The sequence below is a fragment of the Crocodylus siamensis genome, chromosome 1, assembly GCF_052110815.1.
Source record: "Crocodylus siamensis isolate JL-2025a chromosome 1, ASM5211081v1, whole genome shotgun sequence".
In the NCBI taxonomy this organism is placed as follows: Eukaryota; Metazoa; Chordata; order Crocodylia; family Crocodylidae; genus Crocodylus; species Crocodylus siamensis.
In genome coordinates, this window is record NC_143395.1 from 340834594 (window position 1) to 340846699 (window position 12106).

Below are 12106 nucleotides of genomic sequence, written 5' to 3' on the forward strand. Positions count from 1 at the left end.
AACAAAAAAAGAAAGCTTCACATAATATGGAAAAGGAAAGTGTCATTTTAAAAGTTCAGATTCAACCACCTAACAATCTGATTCAAACCCCACTGGAGTCACAGAAAAGACCCCTAAGGACTTCCATGCACTGTGCATCAGAGCCCAAGCTATTATTTATTGCTCATGTATACTTGGTCATAATTATTGAATCCTTTTTCTGCCCTTATCTAAGAGGTAATATATGTGAAGAAACATCCTGGTTTGCACTGTTTGAAATTAAGTTTATTTAAGCAAATGAAATCTGTCCTAACTTTTCATGTGGCAGACATCTTTTAGTAACTCCACCCAGCTCTCCCATAGAGGTGAGGGAGGCTGTTTCCATACACAATTGCTGAGCAGCAAGATTCATCGCTTCTAAAGATGGCTGCAGGAAATGTGGATGGGAAGGAACTTTAAAGACTGTATTTTTATGGTTTGTTTAAACATAGGGCTTTCAGAGTATGATTATATAATTCAGAATAAAACTGTGAAGATCAATAATGAAAAATCCAGAAGCAGGTTAGAATTATAGAATAAATAGTAAATTAGGGTTGGAAGAGACCTCAGGAGATCATCTAGTCTAACCCCCTGCTCAAAGTATAACCATTCCCAACTCAATCATTACAGCCAGGCCTCAAAAACCTCTGAGGATGGCGCTTCCACCACCTCTCTAGGTAACCTGTTCCACCACCCGCCTAGTGAGAAAGTTTTTCTTAATATCCAACCTAAACCTCCTTTGCTTCAACCTGAAACCATTGTTCCTTGTTCTGGCATGTCACCACTGTGAACAGTCTAGCTCCATCCTCTTTGGAACCAACGTTCAGGCAGTTTAAGCCTGCTATCAAAACCCCCCTCAGTCTTAAACCCAATTCTCTTAGCCTCTCCTCATAAGTGATGTGCCCAGCCCCTAAACCATTTTTGTTGCTCTCCACTGGACACTCTCCAACTTGTCCACATCCTTTCCATAGAGGGGGACCCAAAACTGGACACAATATTCCAGATGTGGCCTCACCAGTGCAGAATAGAGGGAAATAATTACTTCCCTTGACCAGCTGCAACCCTCCTATTAATGCAGACCAGTATGCTGTTAGCTTTCTCGGCAGCAAGGGCACACTGCTGAATCATATCCATTTTATTGTCCGCTGTAACACCCAGGCCTTTTTCTGCAGTGCTGCCTCTTAGCCACTCAGATCCCAAGCTGTAGTGGTGTATGGGATGGTTCAGTCCTAAGTGAAGGACTTTGCACTTGTCCTCATTGAAGCTCATGAGATTTTTTGGCCCAGTCCTCCAATTTGTCTAGGTGACTCTGAATCCTAGTGGTATACTCCAACATATCTACTACACCACCACCCCAGCTTGGTGTCATCCATGAACTTGCTTACAGTGCAATCCAGCCCATCTTCCAGATGGTTAATGAAGATATTGAACAATAATGGCCCCAGGACAGACCCCTGAGGCACTTCACTTGATACCACCTGCCAATTAGGCATTAAGCTATTGAATACTGCCCATTGAGCCCAACAATCCAGCCAGATCTTTATCCACCTTACAGTCCATTCATCCAACCAACCCATACTTCCTCAGCCTGCTTGCAAAAATGCTGTAGGAGACAGTATTAAAAGCCTTACTAAAGTCAAGGTATAGCCCATCTGCTGCTTTCCCTGCATCCACAGAGCCAGTTATCTCATCATAGAAGGCATCAGGTTGGTCAGGCATGACTTGCCCTTGGTGAATCCATGCTGATTGTTCCTGATCACTTTATTCTTCTCTGAGTCCTTAGAAAAGGATTCCTTGGGGACCTGCTTCATAGTTTTTCTGGTGACTGAGGTGAAGCTGACTGGCCTGTAGCTCCCTGGATCCTCCTTCTTCCCTTTCTTAAGGAGGGGTACGATATTTGCCCTTTTCCAATCAGCTGGCACTTTCCCCAAACACCAGGAGTTTTTAAAGATAATGGTCAGCAGCTCTGCAATCCCACCAGCAACTCCCTCAACACCCTTGAATATGTTGCATCTGGCCCTATGGACTTGTACATGTCCAACTTTTCTAAATAGTCCCTAACCTGTTCTTTCACCACTGGTGGCTGCTCACCTTCTCTCCAAAGCGTACTGCTCAGTACAGTAGTCTGGGAGCTGACCTTGCCTGTGAAGACCAAGATAAAAAGCATCAAGTATTTCACCTTTTCCTCATTATCTGCCACCTCCCCCACTCAGTAAGGGACCCACACTTTTCCTGATCTTCCTCTTGTTGCTTACATACTTGAAGAAACAGGTCTGGCCCATCCTATGCTGCGGAACTTGCAAAGGGGGCCCTGCAGCAAAGGGGGTCCCTGTGTCTGATTGCTTGCCACCCCCTCCCCCCGCTGCCAATACCACCGCTGCAGCAGACTTCATGTCCAGCCACTCACCACCCCCACACCTCCGCCACCAACACCACAACCGCAGCCAGCTTCATGTCCAGCTGCTCGCCACCCCTCCTGCCACAGTCACCACTGGCTTCATTGGCCGCTTACCACACCCCATCCTCCTGCCACCAGCCTCTTTGCATCAGGTGGCCCCAGAACTATTTCTTGCAGGGGGGTCCCCAAAAATGGTGGGCTGGCCCTGTGTAGAAACCTCTTTTTACCCTTCACATTCCTTGCTAGCTGCAACTCTAAGTGAGTTTTGGCCATCCTGAGTTCAAACCTGCATGCCTGAGCTATATTCTTATAATCCTCCCTAGTCACCTGTCCAAGCTTCTACTTCTTGTAAGCTTCCTTTTTGTGTTTCACTTCACCAAGGAGTCCTCTGCTAAGTCAAGCTGGTTGCCTGCCATATTTACTATTCTTCCTGCACATCAGGATAGTTTGTTCCTGCACCCTTAGCAAGGTTTCTTTACAATACAGCCATGCAGTCCATCTCCACCAATACAAGATTCCTGGAGCCCATCTCCAATCCAATTAAGTGGCCTATTTTTGTGCTGAAAAATAGGACCAGTCCCCACTGTTATCCTTTCCAATACCCATCCATGTGTGATAGCTAAAAGCAACCTTATGCCTGCTGAAAAGGTTGTATCAATCTTGTACATTATTTGAGACCAATGAGAATATACTGATTTTTGTAAAATATATGCTTGAGTTGTATTTAATATTTTCATGCCCATTATTTCTAATGGAACTACAGCATTTCTTTTAAAAATATGTCCCATCTTGATTTTAAAACTCAACTGCATCCCCATGAAGTTGATCTAGATTTAATAACTCTCATTATCAAAAACATCTTACTTATTTCCAGAGAGAATTTGACTGACACCAAGTGATGTTCTGGTCCTTGAAACTGCATATAATACAATCTTCCAATATTTGTTACTTTCCACTTTTGACATAAAAAGGAGTGAATGATGCATCATTTAAAACAAAACCAGCAGCAAATGCTACCTCTCTCAACGGTTCTATATGAAGGACTTCCCCCAAACTTTCCCCATGAACATTTACACCTACCTACCTCCTGTCTCACCGAAAAAAAGAGATGCACCTTGCCATATGTCCTTAAGGTCAACCATTCTAGACCACTGGGGACTACAAATAGAAGCTAATCTACTGTCCTAGGAAGTGATCCATCAGTTCCCAGTGTGAGCCCTTTTAGTCCCCTTTTAGTTAAACAAAGAGTTCAGCTGACACTTCTGCCAACTGACAGCATATTGAGCCCATATCTAGCTTGCTTTAGCACGTAAGTTTGTATTTATAGTGCCTGAATAGCGAATTCTGCAAATATGTATTTAAGGAATTTTAAAAATCTGGTTCACTGATCTGCTAGAACCATTAGCATCTATTCTGTACACTCATATTTACAAAGTTGATAACGTTTATATTAACCACCCAACGGGCTGTCACAGAGCTGTTGTTCCCTACTGCCTCATTAGAACCCCCACTGTAATGGGATTTTAATATTGATAGACCACAAAAGACCCTTTAGTAATTTTTAGACGCACTGAAAACACAGAGGTTGGCACAGAACATTTTTATTTAAAAAATAGGAATAATCTTGGGTTCTGAAACTGCCTTAAAATTGCAGAATGTGACCAACTGTTGGATGGCTAGATTATTTGCTAGAGAGATTATATTTCTGGCATTTGAGTTTTAGCTGCATCCTTATAAAAGTTAAAACAAGCAAAGTTACCTTGTGTTAAAAATAGATTCCTAGCTGAGATGCAGCATGGTCCACCAGCCACCACGGAAAGAGTCTCATAAGTATTTTGGCTATGTAGATGGACTGTGCCTTTTCACTTCAAGTCCTTATTTTGGCATATTGCTAAAAATGAACAGCAGTGTTTCTTCCATCAGGTGCAGATATACAGAGGTCATTGCAATTTCCACTACTTGAAACTTTTAGAATAACAGTTTGATTTTTATTGCTAAATTTCTGGTTATTCATGCTTTCCACTGCAACCTCTGCAGAGGGAGCCAGTATGCTGAGTTAAAATGAAAAAGATATTCATAACAGACCATTTTAATCTAAATAAGTATAAGGGAAAGACTACAAGTAAATGTCTTCATTTCCATAGGAAGAACCACTAATGTTCCTTCCCTGTTTTTCCACTCTCCTTACCACTCTAGCCACTATATTTCATAGAATCATAGAAGTAGGGTCGGAAGGGACCTTGTAGGTCTTCAACTCTGACACCCTGCCTGGGCAGGAGAAAAAACTGGGCTCAAATGATCCCAGCTAGGTAGGCATCAAGCCTCCTCTTAAAGACCGCCAGGGTAGGAGCCAGCACCACTTCCCTTGGAAGTTCGTCCCAGATCCTAGCCGCCCTGACTGTGAAGTAGTTCTTGCGAATGTCTAATCTAAACCTACTCTCCAACAACTTGTGGCCGTTATTCCTTGTTATGCCAGGGGGTGCTAGGGGAAACAAGGTCTCTCCCAAACCCTTCTGGTCCCCCCTAGTGAGTTTATAGATGGTCACCAGGTTCCCCCCTCAGCCTTTGCTTGTGAAGGCTGAACAGGTTCAGGTCCCGCAGTCTCTCATTGTAGGTCCCCATCTATCTGACCTCCCTCTGGCTCTCATTCCTCTCTGCCACCTCTATCTCCCCTGGCTTTCTCTCACTCTCCACTGACCTCCCAGTCCTCCTTTTTGGTTTCCCAGCTCTAACCCTCTGCCTTTGCCTTCCCCCTGCTCTCTCTCTCCATTCCTGCCTGTCTCTCTCTCTCTGCCTCTGCCTTCTCCCCAATCCCTGTCTCTCTCTCTGCCTTCTCTCCCCAAACTCTCTCCATTTGTGTCCCACCACCCTGTCTCTCTCTGTTCACCACTTGTGCCTCATCGCCTCTGCTCTCTTTCCCTGATTTTCCCTATCTTCCTGATCTTCGTTCTCCCCGTTGCATTCTGCCACCTCCACTTTCTCTCTCCTATCTTCCCTGTCTCTCCTTCACTCTCCATTCCCATTTGTGTCTGCCTTCTCTCCCTGATTTTTCCTGCCTCCCTCTCCTTTCTCTGGCTTCCCCCAGTTTCCCGGGCCCAGCTCCACCTGGAACCTCTCTTCCACAGCCCCTCTCCAGCTCCTGACATCCGTGCCCCCCCCCCGCCACAGCTCCCTGATCTAGGTCCGGCACCCGGAGCTTTTCCCTATTCCCCCCCAATCCAGCTCCAGCAGCTGGAGCCTCCCCAGCTGCTCCCCAACCCAGCCTCCTGGTTCTCCCTGCTGCTTTCCCTGGTACCTGGAGCCCTTCTCCAGCTTCTGGCACCCGCAGCCACTCCCCCACAGCCTGTCCCTGGTACCCGGAGCCCTTCTCCGTCTCCCGGCACCCACTGCCACTCCCTGCAGCCTTTCCCCAGTGCCCAGAGCCCCTCTCCAGGCTCCTGCAGCCTCTCCATTTCCCCCTGCCCCCCCCACATCCATGGCTCCCCTCAGCATCTCCAGCTTCCCCACAGCCTCTCCAGCTCCACCCCCGCTGCATCCACAGCTCCCCTGCACCCTCTTCAACTCCCCCACAGCCTCCTTGTTCCCCCTTCAGCCCCTCCAGCTGCCCCCAGTCCCAGTTGCTCTCTCCCAGTATCTTTCAGTTCCTCTGTGGCTCCGGCCCCAGCCTCTGTGCCAGCTTCTCCCCAGCATCCCTCCTCTGCTCTGCCAGCTTTTGTCTTTTTCTTTAGATCCATTAACATTAATTTACCTTAAGTTACCCCAAGCCCCAGTGACCTCAAGTAACCCCAGGGGCCACTTGACCTCAAGTGACCCCAAGCACCAAGTTACCCCAACGTCCCCTAGTATTAACACACAGCCACAAAATTGTGTGATTGGGTGTTTGTGTATGCGTGTGAACTCATAGCGGTGTCAGTGTAGTTTTTGTGTGTGTATATAATTGTGTATCACACCCTCCTGTCTAACAGCACAATATTGGGATCCTGAGTGTTGATGTGGCATGTATCAAGTCAGCATTTTAATAGTTTAATACTGCCTGATCATTATCCTTTGTTCTGGTTTACTTACCTGTATCCTGAGTGGAGGAGGTAAAAGGAGTGTACATATATTGCATATAGTTCTATTATATATATATTCTATTATATATATGTTCTATGCTATATATATATATACACAAGTTGTTATGGTTATTGTATTAACAATTTTGTATATAGTTAAGTTTCAGACTGTCCTGGCCTGACTGTATAGGGACAGAGGGAAACTGTGCACAGCCTGCAGTTTCACCCACAGCACTCTTGCTAGCTAACAATCCCTTCAACTGGAGAAGGGAGTACATACCTGAGTACACCCAGGCATCATTATTATTTTTATTATTAAGTGCAGGTAGGGCAATTTTATTTTTGTATCTTGTTATTCTGCACAAGAGTCTAAGACACCCAGAGCTCTGCATACTAGGCTCTTTTCTGTGTGTCCCATAGATCAAACTAAATGGAATAAATGGCTTCACACTCCTAGTTGCATACAGTATTACATTCAGTCTTTGATGTCATATGTCTAGCCAGCTATTTGCATGAATTCTTAATGCAAGGAACTTTAAGCATCAGGGTTCATAAGATCAAATGTTGCAATAGTCTTAAACTAACTTTCTATTCTGAAAGCCATGCACTAATATTGTTCTGCTTTCTAAATACATTAATAGATTAGGGTGCATGCAGACAAGCAGAGCAGATTATCAGTACTGAGACCTACCATCTACCAAAATCATCTTCTTACTCTTGCACTATAGTGACTGAGGAGACTGTCCTAGCAAACCATTTTGGAAAGGATTTTGTTTACTTTTCACATCATCTCTACTGGTTTCACAATGGTTTTACCCAATGCATGCAAGGGTTATTTTCCAAGTACAGAGCATGAACTTCTGAGGAATGTGTTGGGGGGTGGGGAACAATCTGAAGTGGCAGGAAAGTATAAATGATGTGGTGAGACTTCTCAGTACACTGCAAAACTAGTTCTGGGCATTTTCCAAAAACATTCCAAACTTGCATCTAAAGTAAATAGAGAAAAAAACATCTTTAGTTTAACATTTGAGAGATGTAAAGATTAAAAATAGCATACTTCTTATGGTTTCCAGTCAAATGCAACACTGTGAGCAACTTGAAGTAAAGTTATGTTGGCTAAAGTTATGGATGCTGATAAAAAGAAAGAGAACAAATTATTTGCACAACACAATCAGTGTCTTGAGCAGGCTCTTACTTACTCACATACACATTAACAAGCTGTCTGCTACATAGAAGCTACAATGTGCATATTGGTTCACATGAGAGGAGGGAAGAGGAACCCAACCTAGGGTCCATAAGGAAGTTGTGAAGAGGCTGATGCGGAGGTTTTTTCACAGGCACAAAGGACAATTAGAATCCTGTGAAAGTCAGTGCAAACTCAGTCCTGTTTGTGCCTCAAAAAATTCCACACTTCTACTCTTACAACACTCTCTCCTTAGTCACCATTGTTCAGTAGGTTCCTTGCGAACAGATTCCTGTTGACACCTCGAAGAAATTTAGAGGTCTAAGGGTTCCTTTTGGTACTCTGCTCTCAGCACAATGAGTTGTCCAATGAACTGATTGCAAAATCAAGCTTTATTAACTTTCTCAAAATAAGAATATTGCTAGTAAATAAAGAATAACACAATATATTTAGGTATACTTCTACAATGCAAACAGAAAAGAAGCAGTCTTATAACTTACAATCTCTACATTTTAACAGTCTCAGAATTCCTAACAGGTGGCCAATCTCTTAGGGCGGTCTTCTCCAAATTTGGAGACTAAGTTCCTAGAAGTGTTGGGTTTTTACTACATCTGCAAATGGGAACCTCAGCAAAGGATGCCAGAGGAATGCATCTCAGGGCCCTTCTGCATGCATAGGTAAAGGTGTGATGGGATCTAATGCATGATTCACACAATTGCACCTCCTGCCATGCTACATATGCATAGCAAGAGATGTGATCATAGGATTATGCAGTAAATCCCATCACACCTTATTGCTGGTGCAGAGGCTGCCTGCTCCTGGTTCCCCTTGTATTATCAAGAATCAAGCTCCCATCGCTAGGAGCCCCTTAAGTTCAGGGGACCCCAACTGTGGGGGTGCCCCATGCACCCCCAGAACTGGAGGACTGCAGCAGCTGTAATTCCCCAGACTCAGGTGCCAGTACCAGGACCCAGAGTCAGCAGCTGTTGGGGATGAGAGTCCCCTCAGTTTCAGGACTCCCAGCCCTGTCTGAGCATGGTGAACCCCTGCAGGTGGCAGCCCTGCTAGCTGATGGGGCTCCCAGCTGCAGGGGAGACCCTACTTGCATGTGCAAATTGCTTAATAGCAACCAGCTATACAACTACTTGTTTTTGAGGTCTAACTTTATAGCTGGTTGGTGCTTTTCATGGGATAGGTACTCTACCTGTGTAACTGGTCTCAAGGTAATTGACCAATTAACCAATTAGTTGCATGGTACCTGAAATGTGTAGAGGCTCAGAACACCAAGCCCCTTTTTATCCCCCTCCTCCAACAAAGGCTCATGTTACTGAAGTAAGAATCAAACCAACATAATCAAAAAGCGATGCTCTGGTGTCATTGTGGTACAGTTGGAACATAATGAACTTCACTAATCAAGATCAAACTGAGCTAGCATTTCCTAAAATGATCGCTTGCTTGTCAATCAGCTCCTTTTATGCCATTTCCCTTAGCCTCATTTATGCTAACTTGGCAACTTAACAGCCCCAAGGCATACTAAAGCTACTACAGTGCAAGCTAAAAGGATTCAAATTTAATACTAAAGGCCCCCAAACCCACTGGACATTGGGTAGTCATTGCAGGATCTCATAAAACCTTGCTTCAGGTATCTTAGGGAAGGCCTGATCAAAGGCCTTTCTGCACTGAAATGAATGATTCATTTCATTCACCTGTTTGCAGGTGTCGCACTCTGACTAGAGGCTTTACCTACAGAGAGCCACAGCAGCCACTGGAGTCACAAAAGAAAAAGGAAACTAAAAACAAAGATAATGGTGAGAAGCTGCTTCACAATCATGAAAAGGCTGTGAAAGCTGACCTATGCTACCATTCTTTCCAGTAGTGCAACTGGGGGAGGAGGGGAAGGGGAGGAAGAAGGGCACCAACGTAAAGGTGGCACCAGAATAGCATGCTCTGGCCCTGCCAGTCTCTGCTGTACTGTCTAGCCAGAGGAGCTACATGTTGGGGCACTCCAGGCAGGAAGACCGACCTCCTCCCCTCCCTGCAGCCCTGCCACTCATGAGGATGTTTTTCCCAGGACACAAAAATCATTTATTACATTTCTGATTCTTTCTAAGACTTGATGGGGACTTTAGCTAATCAATAGTTTGGCCAATAGCCTGCTTCACTATTGCCTATAGAGTCATAAAGACTTCCCCAAATGATCAACTGCTTTAATATTTTTAATACAGAATTTTTGAATCTCACAGCATCACTCCACATCTCAGAACTTGATTGCATACCATTTCTAATGTTTTCATATAGCACTTTGGTGAATAATTGTCCTTTTAAAAAAAAATGGCTGCCAGTTCCCATCATTTTGAACCAGGAGGAAGCTTAACTTGCCCCTAACTAAAGGGCAAGTTAGCTAAAAAGACTATTTATTTACTGCTTTTGCAGCTGGCGGAGAAATTGTCCAGGTTATTGATTTCCTTTGTCTCCAGGAGAACTTAAGTAAGGCTGCCCTGAATGAAGACTGCAGCCCATTTACTCAATGATTAAGAAGCTGAGATAGAGAAACAGAATGCAATTAATTTTCAAATAGAGAGGAAACAATGTGATCCCTTTTTAACTCGTTAGCCAGAATTCCCTGACTATCAAGCTGTTTGCAGTAAGAGAAATGGACATTGGAGTACAGTATTTCCTTGATGCAAAACTTTTTTTTTCTTTTCTTTTTTTTAGAACACACATTTACTGGAAGGCAACAATAGACTGTAGAATCTGATGGAAAGTAGGACTTCCAACTCATGACAAAAATTGGTTTAGCATCTATTTCCATTCAATTGTAGAATGAAACCCAAATCTTTTTAAAAATCTCAAAAATTGGGGGGGGGGGCAGAGTCAAATCTCCCATGTTAATGCATTCAATGATCCAGTGGTCAGGGTTACTTCAAGTACTTCAAGTATGTACAACTCAAGTGCAAGGTAGTACTCTGCTTGATTTAGACCAACGACTTGAACTTTGGCATCAGGATACATTGTAGGAGTATTCCCTGACCACTACTGTAAGCTATTAGTTCTCATACTTCTTTGCATACAACATACCTTTTTTCCAAAAACCAGCCGCTGGAATTCATAGTTAATATTATATGAAAGAAAAAAAAGTAGCCAAAAATAAAGTCCATACAATCCACAGGGAGCAGAACAATGATTAGGCTCAACTCCCTAGGTGCTACTCCTCAGTTACCTACTACAAAGAAAGATTGCTTTTTTCCTTCATTCCTTAAAAAAGGTGCATATATTATTGTGGAGTGTGGTGTATGTGAGAAAATAGAGCATTCTGGGGTAGAAATGTTTCTCTCACTTTATTTGGAAATCCCTCCTAAAGCTGAGAAACTTTTCTAACAAAAGTTTTGTTGAAATGGATATAATTCTGCAGAAATGTTTTGCTTTTGGTTAATTAAGTCTTCACTAAAAAGATTAAATGCCAGCAGATAGCCAACACAGTTAGTATCAACAATAAGAGGTTAAAGATTCAGACTGTAATATGAAAAGATCAACTTAGAGACTTCTTAAATAAATTAGATGTTTTCAGATCAGCTGCTCTCATTGAAATTCACTCTAGACTAAAATGTGTCAAGAACTGGTTGAGGCAATTTTAGAGCTATTGATTATTTTTGAGAATTTATGGAAGATCACTGAAGCTCAAGAAGAGTTGGGGGAAAAGCAAATGGTGACTTTTTATTTGAAGAGGGGGGTGGAAGATGACCCAGGGAATTACAAACCACTAGGCCTAACTAAAGGGCAAGTTAGCTAAAAAGACTATTTATTTACTGCTTTTGCAGCTGGGAGAGAAATATATAGAAACAAATCAGTCAACACGTAAGCACCTAAAGGACAACCGGGTGATAACAGTCAATATGAATATCTCAAGAACAAGTCATGTTCAACAAACCTAATTTCCTTCTATGATAGGATGCCAGGCCTCATGGATAAAAGAAAAAAAAAAATTGATTGATTTATCTGCACCTTATGACAGTTTTTGACCCTGTTTCACTTGACATTCCAACAACAAGCTAGTAAAATATAATATAGAAGAAACTATAAGATGGGTACACTATAAGGATAAAATGTGTACACAGATAAGATGGGTACACAAATCGTTGAGAAACAATAATCAAAAAGTGGTCATTAAATAATCAAAAAGTGGTCATTCTTAAACTTGAAAGATGCATGAAGTGGTCTTCCACACGAGTTTATCCTGCATCTGGAACTATTCAATGCTTTCATTAATGCAGTAGATACAGAACACACCATACCAAGAAAGAAGGATATACAAGCAAATAGCAGAGTAAAATTCAAAGTGATCCTGATCAACTGAAGAAGCAATCAATGAAATGCAATTCAATAAATAAATAGGATGCAGTTCACCAAGAAGTTAAAAATACTGCATGTAGAGAACAAAGCAAAATGGGAAAC